Source organism: Bos grunniens, chromosome 22 (genome assembly GCF_055505025.1).
Source record: "Bos grunniens cultivar Pamir isolate PY7600 chromosome 22, Bosgru_T2T1.0, whole genome shotgun sequence".
NCBI classification, from domain to species: domain Eukaryota; kingdom Metazoa; phylum Chordata; class Mammalia; order Artiodactyla; family Bovidae; genus Bos; species Bos grunniens.
The window spans coordinates 10,128,066-10,146,702 of record NC_141186.1 but is presented as its reverse complement, the minus strand read 5'-3'; the positions used below and the strand labels follow the sequence as shown (position 1 = coordinate 10,146,702).

At 40.2% G+C, this 18,637-nt stretch overlaps 1 long non-coding RNA gene across 1 annotated transcript in view; it reads left to right on the top strand.

Moving 5' to 3' along the window:
- The first annotated feature begins 8,425 nt into the window (after positions 1-8,425).
- The window catches only part of LOC147348007 (uncharacterized), a 122,178-nt gene continuing 111,966 nt past the window's right edge, over positions 8,426-18,637 (top strand). The window contains exons 1-2 of the long non-coding RNA XR_015150899.1: positions 8,426-8,562; positions 9,323-9,459. This is a non-coding gene — a long non-coding RNA (uncharacterized LOC147348007). The remainder of the gene's footprint in view (positions 8,563-9,322; positions 9,460-18,637) is intronic.

Here is an 18,637-nt window from a genome sequence, read left to right as displayed (position 1 = left end):
GTCTGAGTGAACTCCGGGAGTTGGTGATGGATGGGAAGGCCTGGCGTGCTGTGATTCATGGGGTCACAAAGAGTCGGACACGACTGAGTGACTGAACTGAACTGAACTGAGTGTCTGAATAATATTCCACGTTTTCTTTATTCATTCATTTCTTGCGTACTTTAGGTTTTATCCATGTCTTGGCTATTGTAAATAATGCTGCAATAAACATAGGGGTGCAGATATCATTTCAAGACAGTGACTTCTATTCCTTCAGATAAATATTAATACCAGAAGTGGGTTTGCCAAATCATGTGGTAACTCTATTTTTATTTTTGAGGGGAAACTTCAAACTATTTTTTATCATGGCTGCACCAATTTATGTTCCCAACAATAGTGCCCAAGTGTTCCCCTTTCCCCTCATCCTTGACAACACTTGTTATTTCTTGTCTTTCTCCTAATAGACATTCTAACAGGTGACAGCTTATTGTGGTTTTGATTTGCATTTCCCTAATGAGTGTTGTTGTTGGGTTGCTAAGTTGTGTCTGACTCTTCTGCAACCCCATGGACTGGACTCCAAGGATGCCAGGCTCCTTCTGTTCGTGGGATTTCCCAAGCATGAATACGGGATGGGTTTCCGTTTCCTCCTCCAGGGCATGTTCCTGACCCAGGAATCAAACCCATGTCTCCTGCATTGGCAAGCCGATTCTTTACCACCGAGCCACCAGGGAAGCCCCAGTGATTAGTTATGCTGAGCACATTTTCAGGTACCTGTTGACCATTTTGTATGTCTTTCTTCTTTGGAAAAATATCTGTTCAGCTCCTCTGCCGTTTTTAAAATTGGATTGTTTGGGGTTTTTTTTTTCCCTATTGATTCTAAGTTCTTTATTTTTGGCTGTGCTGGGTCTTCACTGCTGCATGTGGGCTTTCTTTAGTCATGGTGAGCAGGGACTACTCTTCATTGCAGTGCACAGGCTTCTAATTGCGGTGGCTTCTCTTTTGTGGAGCCCAGGCTGTAGGCACATGAAGCTCAGCAGTGGCAGTGCACGGGCTCAGTGGTGGTGGTACAGTGGCTTCGTTGCTCTGCAGCATGTGGAATCTTCCTGGACCAGGGACTGAACCCGTGTTCCCTGCATTGCAAGGTGGATTCTTAACCGCTGCAGCACCAGGCAAGTCCTCACATGAGTTCTTTATATATATTGGGTATTAACCCCTCATCAGATATGATTTACAAATATTTTCTCCCATCCTATAGGTTGCCATTTCATTTTGTTGATGATTTCCCTTGTGGTACAGAAGTTTTTTAGTCTGATGTAGACCCATTTGTTTATTTTTGCTTTTATTTTGTTTTTGCTGCCTTTGCAAGTGGTGTCAAATTAAAAAAAAATCATTGCCGTGATTGATATCAGGTAGCTTACCCCTATGTTTTCTTCTAGGAGTATGATGATTTCAGATCTTACATTCAAGTCTTTAATCCATTTTAAGTTTATTTTTCTGTATAGTGTAAGATAGTGGTCCAGTTTCACTTTTTTGTACGTGGTTGTGTAGTTTCTCAACCTTTTTTGTCCGTGGATGTGTAGTTTCCCAAGCATTAATCTAAGGGTCTGCTTTAGGCCAGGACTGTTCTGTTCTGATTTGTGGGAGCCTGGACTCTTAATTACTACCTTAAAGTTGCTCCCAGAACATAAACGGCAGCAAAATACAGAATTTCATAAAACAAGCACTGTGTCAATGCAATAATCTTATCAATAATTATACCTAAGAAAAAATATTTGGGCAATTCTCATTTTTCAAACATCAAAACAAAAATCTTAAAATAAGATACTGGTATATCAATTGTTTTAACATGAATAGTATACCATAATCAAGTATGTTTATTTTGGCAATACTGGGAAATATATTACATAATAATTTGAAGGTGAAGAAAATCATATGAATGATATCAATTAATATCAAAAAATTATTTATAAAATGTAAATTCTATTTTGATTTAAAAAATAACACAATTGTAATCTCTGACTCTCAATAGTAAAGTACTAAAATATTTCCATTAAAGGTAAGAACAGAAAAAAATACACTTACTCCTTCAGAAGGCAATGGCATCCCACTCCAGTACTCTTGCCTGGAAGGTCCCACGGACAGAGAAGCCTGGTAGGCTGCAGTCCATGGGGTCGCTGGGAGTCAGACACGACTGAGTGACTTCACTTTCACTTTTCACTTTCATGCATTGGAGAGGGAAATGGCAACTCACTCCAGTATTCTTGCCTGGAGAATCCCAGGGACGGGGGAGCCTGGTGGGCTGCCGTCTATGGGGTCGCACAGAGTAGGACACGACTGAAGTGACTTAGCAGCAGCAGCAGCAGTCAGTGCAATAAGAAAAAGATATTTAGGTGTTTGGAAGTTGTGATGAAATTTGTTATAATTACCTGCAGATTCTCAATGTGAAAATCTAAGAAAATCAATGTAACATTGATGAGAAATTCAAAGAACAATTCAGTAAGTAAGCTAAATAAAACGGACTATTAAAACAATTCAAGAACTGCTTGGGCTTATTACCCACATTTATTTCAAGGTCATTTTTATTACCAACTTACTAACACTTTGGATATTATTTTTAATTTCACAAGCCTTTTTATATCGAATATGATTTTACTGTTCTTTAAAAATCTTGTTTTAAATCTGTTTTGTATTTTGATTAAAATCTCTTCCCTGGCTATTCTAAATGAACTTGGGCAGAAATAACCATGTGTCCAAATGCCATTTCTTCCTTCTGAACATGTGACAGATATTAATCATCTCTTCCCCAACCCAAATGTGGTCTCCCAATCCATACAGCTATTACTAACTGATTGGCACTGGTTTATGCAATATAAGTGACTTTCCCTCCCCAGTCTAGTAAATTTACTTCAGTCCACCCAGTGGATTTCCACCGGGAAAGGGCCATATAACCTCTAACTTGCTAAAAATTCAACTTTATTGAGTCCTCTCAGAAAGGTCAAGGGCTATAATATGTAATCTATTAGAAAGTAAGCCCTTTTGGAAATGGAATTAGCAGAGCTGGTGACAAATTGATTCAAAGAGAACACCAAACTGTATTTTTGAATTTTCTGTAACCTGTAGCCTTAGAGGGACAAGGTTGACAGTTCTTTTATACTTAGACTGTCAAAGCCATCATTGCACCCAACGTCTGTAGTTCATGGTCATTTCTGGCTGACAACAATACCGTGAACTCAAGTCAGCTATTTGGGAAGGTTCAAACTTGATTAAAAATGATTAAAGAAATACCACCTGGGGGAAAAAAAAAGGTGCAGAATTTTATTCACATTTTCTGGAGGGAGTTGGTGTAGGGATATAAGAAAATAGTTTGGTTATGATGATAATGCATGTATGTTGAGGAAGATAGAAACACTAACTCATTTTGTTGCAAGAAGAGGCTCAAGAGGGGGCTGTTGTTTAACACTCAGAAATGAACGGTCCAAGGAGACCCATGTGCTGACAAAACAAGAAACTTTAATAGGAAGGGGCACCTGGGTGGAAAGCAACAGGGTAAGTGGATCCAGGAGAACTGCCACGCAGCCTGCAGTCTCCAGTTTTACGGTGATGTGGTTAGTTTCCCGGTCGTCTCTGGCCAGTCATTCTGACCCAGGGCATTCCTGGTGGTGTGTGCATCACTCAGCCAAGATGGATTCCAGGCAGGAGCATTCTGGGAGGGTAGGATTATGGGTTGAAGTCTCTTCTCCTTTTGATCTTTCCCAGATTCTGTTGTGGTAGCTTGTTCTGCATTCCTCAGTAGGACTTTCTGTGTAAGATTAACTCATGCAAATCGTTACTATTGGGAGGTTTTGGTCAGTGCTTCCCCTAATAATTTTATCTTAGAAAATAAGCATTTAAAAACAAGATATCCTCAAAGAATTATATTAGGCACTGTGGAGTTAAAAATATATTAAAGATGAAATGTATGCAAAGATGTATCAACCTACAGTCTTTCCTTCTAGGAGAATAAATAAACATCTGAAATTGGATTATAGCAACTGCTTGTTAAATCTTGTAAGAGACTTCCCTTTACACTTAAGGAGATGTGAATGCTCTAGCAGACTGATGAATGATTTGGCTCTGCCTTCTTTTCCACACAGACGCCATTCTACTTTTCTAGTCCATTGGTTCACTCAAGACATTTTGACCTCAGGGCACTGCTGCAAAACCCTATGGGGCTCCATTTGCACTGACAACTGCACAGCTTTATACCACATCCTTGAATGACCTTCTTTTAATTCTTGGAAAACTGTCTTTTTTCTGCTTCACAACATTTGCCTATGCTTTTCCTTCTGCTTAGAATGTGGTTCCTTCACACTCCTATTTTTCACTTGACTAATTTCTTTACATCTTGATGTCTGGGCTGACAGTTCATTAATACTTCCTCACCAAGGCCAAATGAATTATTTTCACCTCCTCCACTCTGCCCACATACACAATATGATTTTTCTTTATTTATTGTCTCCTGTACTCCCTGCTTTTGCCTCACAGAACTAGTAAAAATGTATAAGTATATATTTTGAGTTTATTTAATGTAAGTAGGTTGTGTGTTTTTTGAAAGGAAAAATGTTTACTTTTAAAACGTGTTTACTTTGTTTTATAGGCAAATTGGGCTTCCCTGCTGGCTCAGACAATAAAAAATCTGATTTGAACCCAAAAGAACTGGGTTCAATCCCTGGGTTGGGAAGATCCCCTGGAGGAGGGCATGGCAACCCACTCCAGTATTCTTGCCTGGAGAATCCCCATGGACAGAGGGGCCTGGCAGGCTGCAGTCCATGGGGTTGCAAAGAGTTGGACATGACTGAGCAACTAAGCACAGTACATAGACAAGATATCTAGAAAAGTCCTTGTCATTTACTAGGCCCGGACTTAAAATATTAAATGGATAAAAAAAGTGAACAAAGACATATTACCTAAATAAATGAAGAGGAAACATAATCAGTGATGAGCTGGAAATACAGAATAAGATTTACACGAACTTGGAAGAGTGAGAAATCACTGCTAACTGAAATGATGGAAGGGGTTTCACGAATTTGGTGATAACTGTAACGAAAAGGGGCTTTCCCAATGGCTCAGCTGGTAGAGAATCTGCCCTCAACGCAGGAGACACGGGAGACACAGGTTCGATTCCTGGGTTCAGAAGATCTCCTAGAGAAGGAAATGGCAACCCACTCCAGTATTGTTGCCCAAAAAATCCTATGACAGACGAGCCTGGCAGGCTACAGTCCAAGGGGTCTCAGAGAGTAAGCACGATAGCACACGTGATTAAAAAACAAGTAGTTGGGAATTCCCTGGTAGTCCAGTAGTTGGGACTCAGGGCTTTCTCTGCCAGAGGCCCAGGTTTGATCCCTGGTTGAGGAACTAAGGTACTGCAAGTCACATAGTGGTACCAGAAAAAAAAAAAAAAAAATAGTATTGGGATGATGAAATGTATTGAAGTAAGAAGTCTGGAGTTTAAGAGAACTCTGCTGCTGCTGCTGCTGCTGCTAAGTCGCTTCAGTCATGTCCACATCTGTGGGACCCCATACACGGTAGCCCACCAGGCTCCCCCATCCCTGGGATTCTCCAGGCAAGAACACTGGAGTGGGTTTCCATTTCCTTCTCCAATGCATGAAAGTGAAAAGTGAAAGTGAAGTCGCTCAGTCGTGTTCGACTCCTAGTGACCCCATGGACTGCAGCTTACCAGGCTCCTCCGTCTGTGGGATTCTCCAGGCAAGAGTACTGGAATGGGGTGCCATTGCCTTCTCTGAAGAGAACTCTACACTTATGCAAATTGTGTGTATCTAGACAAGTCACTTAAGTTACCACAGTTGTTTCCTAGGTGAAACAGAGGCTGTGATGATTAAAGCACATGAGATTACCTTTGAAAACATGCATTGAGTCCCCAGCAAAAAGCAGGTACTTGATAACTATTATCATTATGTTGGCATCATTGGGCTTTCTAGATCAACTAGACAGAATGAATCAAAGAAGAAGGTAGAAAAGTGAAGCATGTGGGAGCTGGGGATTTAGATTAACGGGAACTGGAGTTGACTGAAAGGAAGGAGAAAGAAATATGATTTGTTGTTGGTTACTGGACATGAGTTAATTTGAGAAAAGGTAGATTGAAAATAAATTAGGAATTAATGTTTAAAAAAATCCTGATTTGAAAAAATTGTCTTCAGATATTCCCCACCCCCAACACTGCCATGGTAGGGGGCGGCAAGGATTAGTGGGGAATCATGAAAGGCTTCTAGTTGAGAAGACAAAATGATCAGAATTAGTTTCAGGAGTGTTGATTTGGTAGCTGGCTTTCGGAGAGCTTAAAGGAGTGAGAAACCACTTTGATTTGCTTTGGCAATAGTGGAAATAAGATGCTAGGGGTGGCATCACTTTGAGGGAATTCAGAGGAGAGAGAGAGAAACATCTGGAAGCAGTTTGTTGGAATGCTGTTGATTGAATGAATTTTTAAGAAGTAAATGGACCTGAGAATTTGAGGGCCTAGAGGCAGGTTGGACTTTCCTTCAGAGCTACATCATACTGGAGCAATTTGACAGTATAAGTTAAAATATATTAAAAACTTGAGAATTTCTTTTGATGTCTCTATTTTGGGAAATATATGCAAAATAACATTTATATAAGACAACTGGCAGCGATATTCAGATATTTACATATCTGTTAGATAAACAGGTTAGTGCTGAAAGCAGGAGAAAAATGAGATGTCCACATGTCCATCATAATACTACCTTCCTCTCCCACACAGATTCACTTTTATATGTCTATGTACAGTATCTGTTAGTCTGTATCTATAATTCTATGTGTCTATATTTTATCAATATTTTAAATATATTTTTACAGCTGCTCTTGGAGTTTAATTAAGATAATCTATAGCACTAATTGGATTGTACTTTTAACCAAACCAATTTGTTTCTATATATCTGTAGACTTAAAAACCTGATAGAACATCCTCTAAGACAGGATCCACAGCTGAATCCCATTAGCTCTCAATGCTAGCATCACACTCAGCAGATACCCAGATAAAAGTGAATAAGCATCTGTAGAATAAGTAAATAAATTAGTAAATAAAGCTCTGATACTTTAATCCCAAATCTCAGATTTCATTATGAATAAGTAATTCAAAATATGGGGAAGAGAACTTAGAATTTTAGAATTTTGCTGCTAAGTAACTTCAGTCGTGTCCGACTCTGTGCGACCCCATAGATAGCAGCTCACCAGGCTCCACTGTCCCTGGGATTCTCCAGGCAAGAACACTGGAGTGGGTTGCCATTTCCTTCTCTAATGCATGAAAGTGAAAGTGAAGTCGCTCAGTCCTGTCTGAGTCTTAGCGACCCCATGGACTGCAGCCTACCAGGCTGCTCCGTCCATGGGATTCTCCAGGCAAGAGTACTGGAGTGGGGTGCCATTGCCTTCTCTGACGAATTTTAGAATTTTGCTGCTACTGCTGCTGCTAAGTAACTTCAGTCGTGTCCGACTCTGTGCGACCCCATAGAGGGCAGCCCACCAGGCTTCTCCGTCCATGGGATTCTCCAGGCAAGAACACTAGAGTGGGTTGCCATTTCCTTCTCCAATGCATGAAAGTGAGAAGTGAAAGTGAAGTCACTCAGTCGTGTCCGACTCTTAGCAACCCCATGGACTGCAGCCTACCAGGCTCCTCCGTCCATGGGATTTTCCAGGCAAGAGTACTGGAGTGGGGTGCCACTGCCTTCTCCGACGAATTTTAGAATTTTAGGAGAGTTTAATACTAGTTTGTAAGAATCATAACTCGGTAAAATCATAAATCCATTATCACCAATTAATGGTTAGGTAGATTCTGGCATGGTAACTCAGTGAAAACAATAGAATATTTTACCGACAAAATCTGTTGCTGCTGCTGCTGCTGCTAAGTCGCTTCAGTCGTGTCCGACTCTGTGCGACCCCAGAGACGGCAGTCCACCAGGCTCCCCCGTCCCTGGGATTCTCCAGGCAAGAACACTGGAGTGGGTTGCCATTTCCTTCTCCAATGCACGAAAGTGAAAAGTGAAAGTGAAGTCGCTCAGGTTGTCTACTTGAAAGTTATACTGTCGTGTCCGACTCCTAGCGACCCCATGGACTGTAGTCTACCAGACTCCTCTGTCCATGGGATTTTCCAGACAAGAGTACTGGAGTGGGGTGCCATTGCCTTAAGTTTAGAACAATTTGTTAAAATGTTAAGTGAAAAAGCTACACACCAGGTTTTATATGTGGAATGGTCTAAAGAAAACATACGAATAAACAAGAAGTGCTAGAAAAATTCGGGCAAGCGAGGCAATTCATGTTAATGATGCTTGCTTTCTTCTTTCCTGTGTGGGGTGCTGCACCTGAACCAGCTGACCTCAGGCGGCGGGTCAGCTCCCGGCCCCGCCCACCTCTGCACATGCGCATGGAGGCCCTCTACGGCCACGCCACTGCTGCTGACCCATGCTCCTGCTGCTGCTCTGTGAGTGGGCGCACTGGAGCCTGGGTGCTGACGGCTGGGTGTGTTGGGGGGTTGGGTGGCCGGGCCCGGGGCTGACGGCTGGAGTTGCTGGAGAGGTGAGAGGGGCAGGCTGGAGTGAGGAGTTGCACGGGTCCAGAGGTTTGTGGAGCAGCTATACCGGTGGTCCGGTGCAGCACGAACCCAGGAGCTGCAGGGCTGTGATCGGGCCAGATGGGGCTGAGGGGGCTCAGGGGTGCGGTGGACCTGCGAGTGGTCCAGAACAGGCCAAGGCAGCAGCCCTGGGGAGGTAGACGGTGGACAAGGGCTGGCTTCACGGAGTCTGGGTTCAGTCTGCCTTGACTTAGTGGTTTCTGAGCAGCGTGTTTCGTGCCTTGACCTTGGGGCCCGGGTAGCTGCTGAGGGCGGTGTGGACAGAGGAGTCTGAAATGTCTGACCCGTAGAGAGACCTGGACCACGCGGCCTTTTGACGTTGCCCTTCATGCTTTAACCTTCGCCTCTTGCAGGATGGAATGGAGTGAGGACGCATGTGTTTCTGTCGCTGTGAATTTTAATGAGGTTACACTGACTTAGACCCTTAAGGGTTTCTGGGCACCCACAGGAAACAGAAGGAGAGGTGGGCTGGGCCTGGCCTAGCAATGGCTCTGCACAATTTAGTGAGTCGTAAGGAGTGCTGTCACTGTTCTCTGGGTGCTGGGCCCCAGGAGTCACAGAAGGGCTCCATCAGCACACAGAATGCAGAAGCGTGCCGTGAGTGCAAGTGTAATCCATTGCGGAATTCTGCCCCCGTGTGTGTGTCCTACTGAGAAAAAACTCGTGCTGACTTCAACGGAAATCGCCATATGCTTTGATCCTCAGGCTATTTAGAGCTCTCCCTGGCTCGCACCTGATCTTCAATGATACGGGAAGATTAAGTACCAGGATCGGAAAAGATATGGGAGAGAACTGGTTGGAGCACACTCGAGTTCAGTAGACGTGGAAACACGTGCCCTCAGGTACCTGCTGCAAATTCTCTAAACATTTCTAAATTTCTTCCTCCTCTGAAGGTCTGTCTTGACAGAACGGATTATGGTTTCAGGTTTTTGTTTTGCCTGTTGTGTACAGTGAGTTCTTTGAGCTGCAGCAACAGTCACAAGAGGTGACCTTATTATAGCGCTAGAGCTTGCTCTTGCCCAGCAGGTCTAATTACTTACCAAAGGAATTGCTGGAACACGTTTTATTGTGTCAAAACGACTTATTATTCTTTTTTAAAATTATTATTAAATTTAAAATTGGAGTATAGTTGATTTACAGTGTTGTGTTAATTTCTAATGTACAGCAAAGTGATTCAATTATATATATACATTCTTTTAAAAAATATTCTTTTCCATTATGATTTATTGCAGGATACCAAATATAATTCCCTGTGCTGTATACAGCAGGAAGAGTTGTTTTCCATCCTAAATGTAATAGTTTGCATTTGCTAAGCCCAGCCTCCCTCTCCTACTCTCCTTTTGGCAACCACAAGTCAGTTCTCTATGTCTGTGGGTCTGTTTCTGTTTCATAGATAGGTTCATTTGTGTCCTATTTTAGATTCCACACGGAAGTGATAGCATTTGGTAGGTGTCTTTCCGACTTCACTTCCTTTAATAATCTCTAGTTGCATCCATGTTGCTGCAAATGGCATTATTCATTGTTTTTTTTTAATGGCTGTGTAGTATTCCACTGTATATATGTACCTCATCTTGTTTATCCATTCATTTGCCAATGGACAGTTAGGTTGTTTCCATGTTTTGGCTATTGTGGATAGTGCTGCTTTGAGCATAGGGCTGCATGTACCTTTTTGAATTAGTTTTGTTTGGATATATGCCCAGGAGTGAAATTGCTGGATCATATGATAATTCTATTTGTATTCTTCTGAGGCTCCCTCACGCTGTTTTCCATGTTGGCTGTACCAACGTACATTCCCACCACCAGTGTAGGAGGGTTCCCTTTTCTTTGCATCCTCTCTAGCATTTGTTATTTGTACTTTTTAATGATGGCCAACCTGACTGATGTGAAGTGGTATCTCATTGTAGTTTTGATTTTGACTTGTCTAATAAGTAGTGATATTGAGCATCTTTTCATGTGCCTATAGGCTGCCTGCATTTATTGTTTGGCAAAAAGGCTATTTTGGTCTTCTGCCCATTTTTTGATTGAATTGTTTTCTGTTGATCATTGTTCTATACTAAAAGAGCTCACATGCATTAGAAGGTTCATATTTTGTTTCATGTCTTAAAAACTCACCTAAATGAAGAGAAAAGTCTATAACTTCCCGACATTGATAGCTTGGAATATTGTGCATGTAATTAGCTTTTTTAATGTACATTCCACCTTATCTTTTAAGTTTTATATTCAATTAAAAATTTAACTTACAAATTTTTTTTCAGGAGGGCATGATAAGCCTAAGTGTAATTAATCATTATTATTTTATATTTTTAATTTTATAAAACTTCAGTAATAGCTGTGCATTCCTTCATTATTAAAAATATGCCTTATTTTAAAAGCTAACATCATCAGTTAAACCAGCCCATTCCTCAAATATAATCACTGCCAAGGAAGAACTTGATATTGGGGTACCTATAACTATTCTGATTTCCATAGGACATTCACATCAAAGTTTTAAGATGATGTGTGAGAGAACCTGTCCTCGGTAAACAACACTGAAAAATGCTGGGTTAATTAAAGCGTGGGAGCTTACTTACCTTACTACACTACATATAAGGTATAATGGTGAGGATTTTTACCCACATAATGCCATTTAATACTTGCAGCAATTTTATTGGCACCACTATCATTTCCATTATATGGATGAGGAAACTGAGATTATAAATTTCCCCAAATCTACATAGTAGGTAGCAAAAACAGATCCTGAATCCAAATCCTGTGTTTTTGCACAGTACCAGATCTGCTTCCCATAGTATACAAAAATGATTTTGCTATATTCCAGAGACGGTAATTCAAGTACCCTTAAAAAAAATTAAGTACTCAAGATGAAGAGTCCAAAAGTGCGTTTTCTTTTTATGGATTCATACTGCTGTGATCTCTTGAAGAACAGAATTTGTATGACTTTCACTAACGATAGAGTCAGGTCATATCTTTAATCTTCAAAACAAATGTTTAAGCCAGAGAGTATTTTTGACATTGTAATTTATTATCTGTGTTTCAGATGGAAAAGGGATTTGAGTACTGTTGGAGATAATTTGATTTGTGCTTTGGATAGCAAATGCAGTATCAATCATTTCAACATTTTCCTATAGCTGTCTCCAAGATATTTGTTGTCAGGATGAAATGAATAAACAAAAGTGCAATTTGAATATAATAGTGCTTATATCATGGTGAAAGGTGAAAGACGTATGGTTTTACGTGGGAGAAAAAAAGATACAGGTTTACCTTTCCAGAGATCTGAGAGAAACCTGCTCTAAATGTTTGTAATTTCTATGACATTTCATTTGTGGGGGTGTATGTCCTTAATTGCAACCTGTTGGGAGTTTAGTATTGTATCATGGCAAATTTAAAAAAAAATGTCGTATTTCAGTGAAGGTTCATTTTAACTCCCATAAATAATTTGTGTCCAACATATGCCTGTAGCCTGCCAGGCTCCTCCATCCATGGAATTTTCCAGACAAGAATACTGGTGTGGTTTGCCAATTCCTTCTCTAGGGGATCTTCCCGACCTAGGGATCGAACCTGGTCTCCTGCACTGCAGGCAGACTCTTTGCCATCTGAGCCACCAGGGAAGCCCAACGTATGCACAGCTACAAAGAAAATGTCAGAGTTTAAGCCTTCAGACTCTTACTGAAAGGAATTTGTTCTGAAATCGGGAGAAATTACGATTGAATCTGTTTTATCGAAGACTAGTGTCTTGCCACAGTTCAGATTGTGGGAATGCTAAGGTTTTCCATGAATGTTCTCTTCTTGGAATCTAAATTTGAGGTTGGAATCCAATCAGAATTTATTTAAGGATGATCATAGAGCCAGAGGCAGTGAGGGGATAAAGGAAACAGCTTTGCACAGGTTGGAGCCAGGTTGACCTCGGTCATCCCTGCTCCAATGTTTCACCCCAGCTCAGTTTCTGTTTCTTCATCTGTCGAACGTAGGAATTGTGTTATCTGGATCTAATATGGTTATGTATCTGAGATGGACGGCACAGGGTTTGCTACAGAGTAAAAAATAAGTCTTGATGTCTCCTCCCAATTGCCTTGAACCCTTCACACTGTGGGATGGGTTTTGTGGGTGACATAGAGGAAAATGTCAGATAATGATTATTGAGTTGTCAGTTCTTCCAGAAGAAGGCTCAGCATTCTATTTAATCTTGATGAGTCTCAAGGCACAGAAAGACTTAATAGCCCTTAATCAGACTTAATTAGAGACTGGGTACCACTAGCAGGTTTCTAGATAGAGAAAAAGAAGAGCAAAAGGAAATAATGTGGTAAGGTGATTGTAAAGAGAAGTGATAACAAAATAAGAGCTAGGCGAGGAGAGGGGGATGCAGGAAGAAGGAAGGAATACAGCAAAAGAGGCAGAAGCAAAATAGCCAAGAAAAAGAGGCATCATCAAAAATGGGGTTGCAGCTCACTACTCATTTAAAATGGATAACCAGCAAGGATCTACTCTATAGCACAGGGAACTCTGCTCAAAGTTGTATGGCAACCTGGAGGGGAGGGGAGTTCCAGGGAGAATGGATGCACCTGTATGTATGGCTGAGTCCCTTTGCTGTCCACCTGAAACTGTCACAACATTGTTAATCAGCTGTTCTCCAATACAAAATAAAAAGTTTAATTAAAAAAAAAGAAGTGTTTGTGATTGTCAATAAACATGGCAGAATGCACACTAGAGGTCGCCTGTCCTGTGTCAGGCTTTAATATTTAATAGCTTTTGTTCTCAGAGAAGGCAATGGCAACTCACTTCAGCAAATCCCATGGACGGACGAGCCTGGTAGGCAGCAGTCCATGGGGTCGCTAGGAGTCAGACACGACTGAGCGACTTCACTTTCACTTTTCACTTTCATGCACTGGAGAAGGCAAGGGCAACCCACTCCAGTGTTCTTGCCTGGAGAATCCCAGGGACAGGGGAGCCTGGTGGACTGCCATCTCTGGGGTCTCACAGAGTCAGACACAACTAAAGCGAGTTAGCAGCAGCATCAGCTTTTGTTCTAGCTTTGCTTTTGGTAATGAATAGGCATCGACTATTATTAATTGGTGCTATTAATTAATGAACATTTTTAGCCAAAATTCAGAGAGGATTTTTTTTTTTTTTTCTTGCCAGGTCCCCAGTACATTAACTGCTTTCATAATGCAGAGAGTCACAAGTTCAGAAATTCCTGAGGTGGAAATCATTCAGGAAATATTTTCAACAAGATGTGGTTTTTTTGTTGTTGTTTACTCAGGATAACACTAATAAACAGACCTTCTTCAGATTTTCTGGCCCTTTGTTGGTTAGGTCATAATCCTTGAAATTTATCACAAGTAGGAGTAAAACTTGAGACTGTCCACTAGGCGTGGAAGAGTAGACCCAAACGAGAAGGGTCCATTCATGTTCAGGCTCCATTAACATGACCTTCATGATCATCAAGGCATCAGTCTCTCTGTTTTTAAAAACAAAGAAAATCGACAGTGATGACATTTCCCCACCGCTACGCAGAATAGTTTTCTCTCATTTGGGGTACTGAAAGTAGACTTTCTCTATTCTTCATCAGAAATATTCCAAAGTAATAAACACAAGAAGATCTCATACTATTTTTCTAAATATAAAGCCTGAGAAATGTGTTCTTTTTCTTTCCTAAAAACCTATCCTGTATCTCCTGGGCATGGAACTCACTGAGTCATCGTGTTCCATGGTCTTCTAATGGCAGGATTAAAACATTACATGCTCACAGAGGAAAGAAGCAGCGAGGTAGCACATGTTGTTGATACATGTTAATAATAATATACACATTTTAATTTTCTTTAAGTTAAAAATGTAGGTAGCAAATGGTTGATAATAAATATAAGTAGCAGACCCTGAGGCAGACAGTCTGGATTCATACCCAGAGCTGCCATACATGTGCTGTGTGATGTTGGGCAACTCTCTTGACCTCCCTGTGCCTCATCTTTCCAGAGTTACCTAGAGTATAAGTTCACAAAAATCAAGGAATGATGTAAATATTTTGGTCTTCCCAGGTGGTGCTAGTGGTAAAGAACCCACCTACCAATGTAGGACAGAGACATGGGTTCCATCCCTGGGTTGGGAAGATCCCCTGGAGGAGGGCATGGCAACCAACTCCAGTATTCTTGCCTGGAGAATCCTTTGGATGGAGGAGCCTGGCAAGCTACAGTCCATGGTGTCGCTAAGAGTTGGACCTGACTGAAGTGACTTAGCACAGCAATTAAATATTTCACCAATGAGAGTTTGGGTATTTGTCTAAATAAGTAAATTTGGGTATCAAATAGATCAAGGGTTTAGATTCTATTAGATACAATTAAATAATTTTATTTTTAAATGTAAATATTTATGATATGCTAGAAATTACATATTTTACAACTATTTAGATTTATAATAAAAAGTTTTATATGTCACCTCTAAATATGTGAAGAGGTACATAGTTTTTCAATGTATTTTTAGGGGTAAAAGCATAAATTTTAAAAGATCATGGATGTAAATTTCTCACATCATAAAATGGTTATAAAATGAAAATTAGTTTTGGTGTATAGCTATGGTGATTATATGAAGTACAGTATCATATTACCTTTATTAACAATTAAGATAAAGATTCTTAGCATCTAGAAGCCAATTAAGATTTGATACAAAATTTTATGAAATCCCTAATAAACTAGTGGCTCTTTTCAGTCCACATACCTTTGAAGTAGTAATCAGCATCTGAAATGTAAAATTCAGAAGCATCTCAAAAAAGTTTGACAAAAAGTTGTATATTCAACAGATTTAAAGTAGCATTTTGGCATTATATTCCACTGCACACAGCAGAGCAATCAAATTATGCAGCATTTTTAAGATCCACATCAGTGATTTGGCACCATTTTCTTGTCAGTTTGATTCTCAAACTTTCATATTAATAACAGCCTAAAATTGATGAATCATGGATAATGGAATAATTGTCTTTTCACTGAAAAAAAAAAGAACAACACCTTTAACATTTTAAACACCAAGCTTTTAGGGGGAAATGTTAATGATTCAGTGTTTGTCATCACCTCTACCCAGAAAGAAATTTCTGTTTCTTCACACCTAAATCATGCACACATTCCAAGCAGGAAAAATGACAAAGAAGGTCACACAGAGGTGAAATTACAGTACCTTTCCAAGTCTGTCTCAAATGTAACAAAGATGGATTGCCTGGGCAAAGAAGAAAGAGGAAAATTTATTTTCAACTGTTAAGAATGGTTACATTGAGGGGGAAATAACCTAAAAGCATTCATTAGAGAAAAAGTTCACCTTTTCCTCCGTGTACTTCTGAATCTCTTGCAATAAGTTATTCATATATTGTGTGAATTAAATAATAAGAAAAAATATACCCTTACCTCAGAATGGGAGGGGGAACTTACTGTCCAGATGTCCTGTATGGTGATGTCACTTCCTTTCTTCTTTTGAATCAATGGCAATATTATTTAATTTACTGTGCTGTTCTGTAATTTTAAAAGATTTCACTTACCTTTTTTCAATATATTATCCATAATACTCTAATTGTTGTTGGTGTTTAGTCACTAAGTTTTGTCTGACTCTTTTGTGACCGTATGGACTGTAGCCCGCCAGACTCCTGTCCATGGGACTTCCCAGGCAGGAATACTGGAGTGAGCTGCCATTTCCTTAACCCATGTCTCCTGCATTGGCAGACTTCTTTACCACTGAGCTACCAGGGAAGCAATATAGGCAGGTGTTAATTTCCCTACTTAACATATGAGAAAACAGAGTATTAGGGAGGCAGATTGATTTTCCCATGGATATATAGCTAGAGGGCTTCCCTGGTGGCTCAGATGGTAAAGCGTCTGCAGTTTCGATCTCTGGGTCAGGAAGATCCCGTGGAGAAGGAAATGGCAACCCACTCCAATATTCTTGTCTGGAAAATCCCATGGTTGGAGGAGCCTGGTAGATTATAGACCATGGGGTTGCAAAGAGTCCGGGAGGACTAAGCGACTTTCACTTTCACTTTTTCATATAGGTAGTAGTTACAAACCTCATCTATCATTACCACATTCAGAACTTTTTTCTCTAACAGAATGGAATATCCATCTTCAAAATGGAAGGAAACCTAACTCGTAAAATAGAGAATGAAATGTGGGTTATCAGGGTCTGGGGTTTTGGGGAGATGTGGTTTAAGGGTACAGATTTATAACTAGTAGATAAATTGTGGAGATCTAGTGCACAGCATAATGATTAGAGTAAAAAATACTGTATTATGAACTTCAAAATTGCTAAGAGACTAGATCTTAATTAATGTGAAAGTTGCTCAGTCATGTCTGACTCTTTGCGACCCCATGGGCTATATATACAGTCCATGCACTTCTCCAGGCCAGAATACTGGAGTTGGTAGCCTTTCCCTTTTCCAGGGGATCTTCCCAACCCAGGGATCAAACCCAGGTCTCCCACATTGCAGGTGGATTCTTTACCAGCTGAGCCACAAGGGAAGCCCCCTTAATTGGGCTCACCATAAAAAAGAAATGAGAATTATGTGAAGTGATAGAGGTGTTATTTAATGTTAGGGTGGTAATCATATTGCAATATATAAATGTTCCAAACCAACATTTTATACACTTTAAACTTACATAATGTTATATGTCATCTATATCTCAGTAAAGACATTTTTTTAATGGAAAAAAAGGAAAAATAGAGCTATTGCTGAAGATTCCAGTTTCTCCTCTAAGATTTTTCAATCTAATTCTCAGTCTCTCATACTCTGGTTCAATATTCAAGTGTCAGTCACGTTAAGGCATCTGGATAAGAGTGAAAGGAAAGCGAGAGCTCATCTGTACTTAGATTTGAAGAACTAGAGAAATATTACAAGAATGACTTCAGCATTTGTTCAGTATTTCAGAAAGTACTTAGAGTGTTGCTGTGAAGTCAGTATGTTAAAACATGCAAAGTCTTTAGGAAATTAACTTGCCTGGTGTCGTATTTTGTTTCTGTTTTGTTTTTAGATAACAATATTCAGCAATACTGAGGATTTTGTTAAGGTCAGTGCCTTCAACTTTCCTGTCATTTTTAGTGACTTCACTACCTGAAATATCTGATACGTTATTCATAGCTGTAAGGAAACGGCCGTACCTTCTGGTTGGTATTTTAAAATAATGACAGATTCTAGAATGCTTGCTGTAACAGAGAATGTTGGCTGTGGCTAGGGCAGCAGTAATGCTGCCAGTTTCCAGCCCTTTTCTCAGTAACCGGGAAGCAAGCATGTCATTTTGTCAGGGAGACGTTTCTAACCACCAGTACAAGGGGCACTAAGAAAGCACAAGGGCGCCATTGGTTCAGCGGTGGGGTAATTGCCTTCACCGCAGTTTTTGTGCTCCCTCTTCCAGCACTCATTTTTGGATCTGGTCTTGTTAAGTCGCCTGATACAGCAATTTTTAAATCTGAAAGATGAATATGCCTGTCAGAGAATGTTGCTGTGGGAAAGTGATCAGAATTGGAAGATGGTTCTGAAAATTACATGACACCCATCTTGCGAATTACTGGCAATCGCCTGTAATTACAGTATGGAGATGGAGAGAAGCTCAACACCCCACCAGTGTGGCTTCTGTTCCAAGCGTAAGCAGAGTCCTATGCTCTCATGTGCTCTGTTATGGGACAAGAAAGTCAGAATAAAGAAGGTAGAGTGGGGATACTTTTCAGTACATTATTAATATAGTAAAGACATGATCATTATTCACAAATTTGAAAATGCTTGGATATTATTCTGTATATGCATGAACACTGATGCAAACATATTTGGAAAAAGTATCTTTAGTTACTACCCAAATAATAGAGAAGAGACACTAACTACATATATTGGTGACCATTTATTTCTGTCCTACTGTTAATCATAGGGGGCTCAATGTCATCAAGAAGTAAGGTTAGTTGAAACAGATATTTGACTTCTAGGGAGATTATAAGGAGAGAAAAGAATTATATAGGGAGAAAGAATATGCATTTTCAGATCATTTTAATAGTTTTGTAATATTCAGA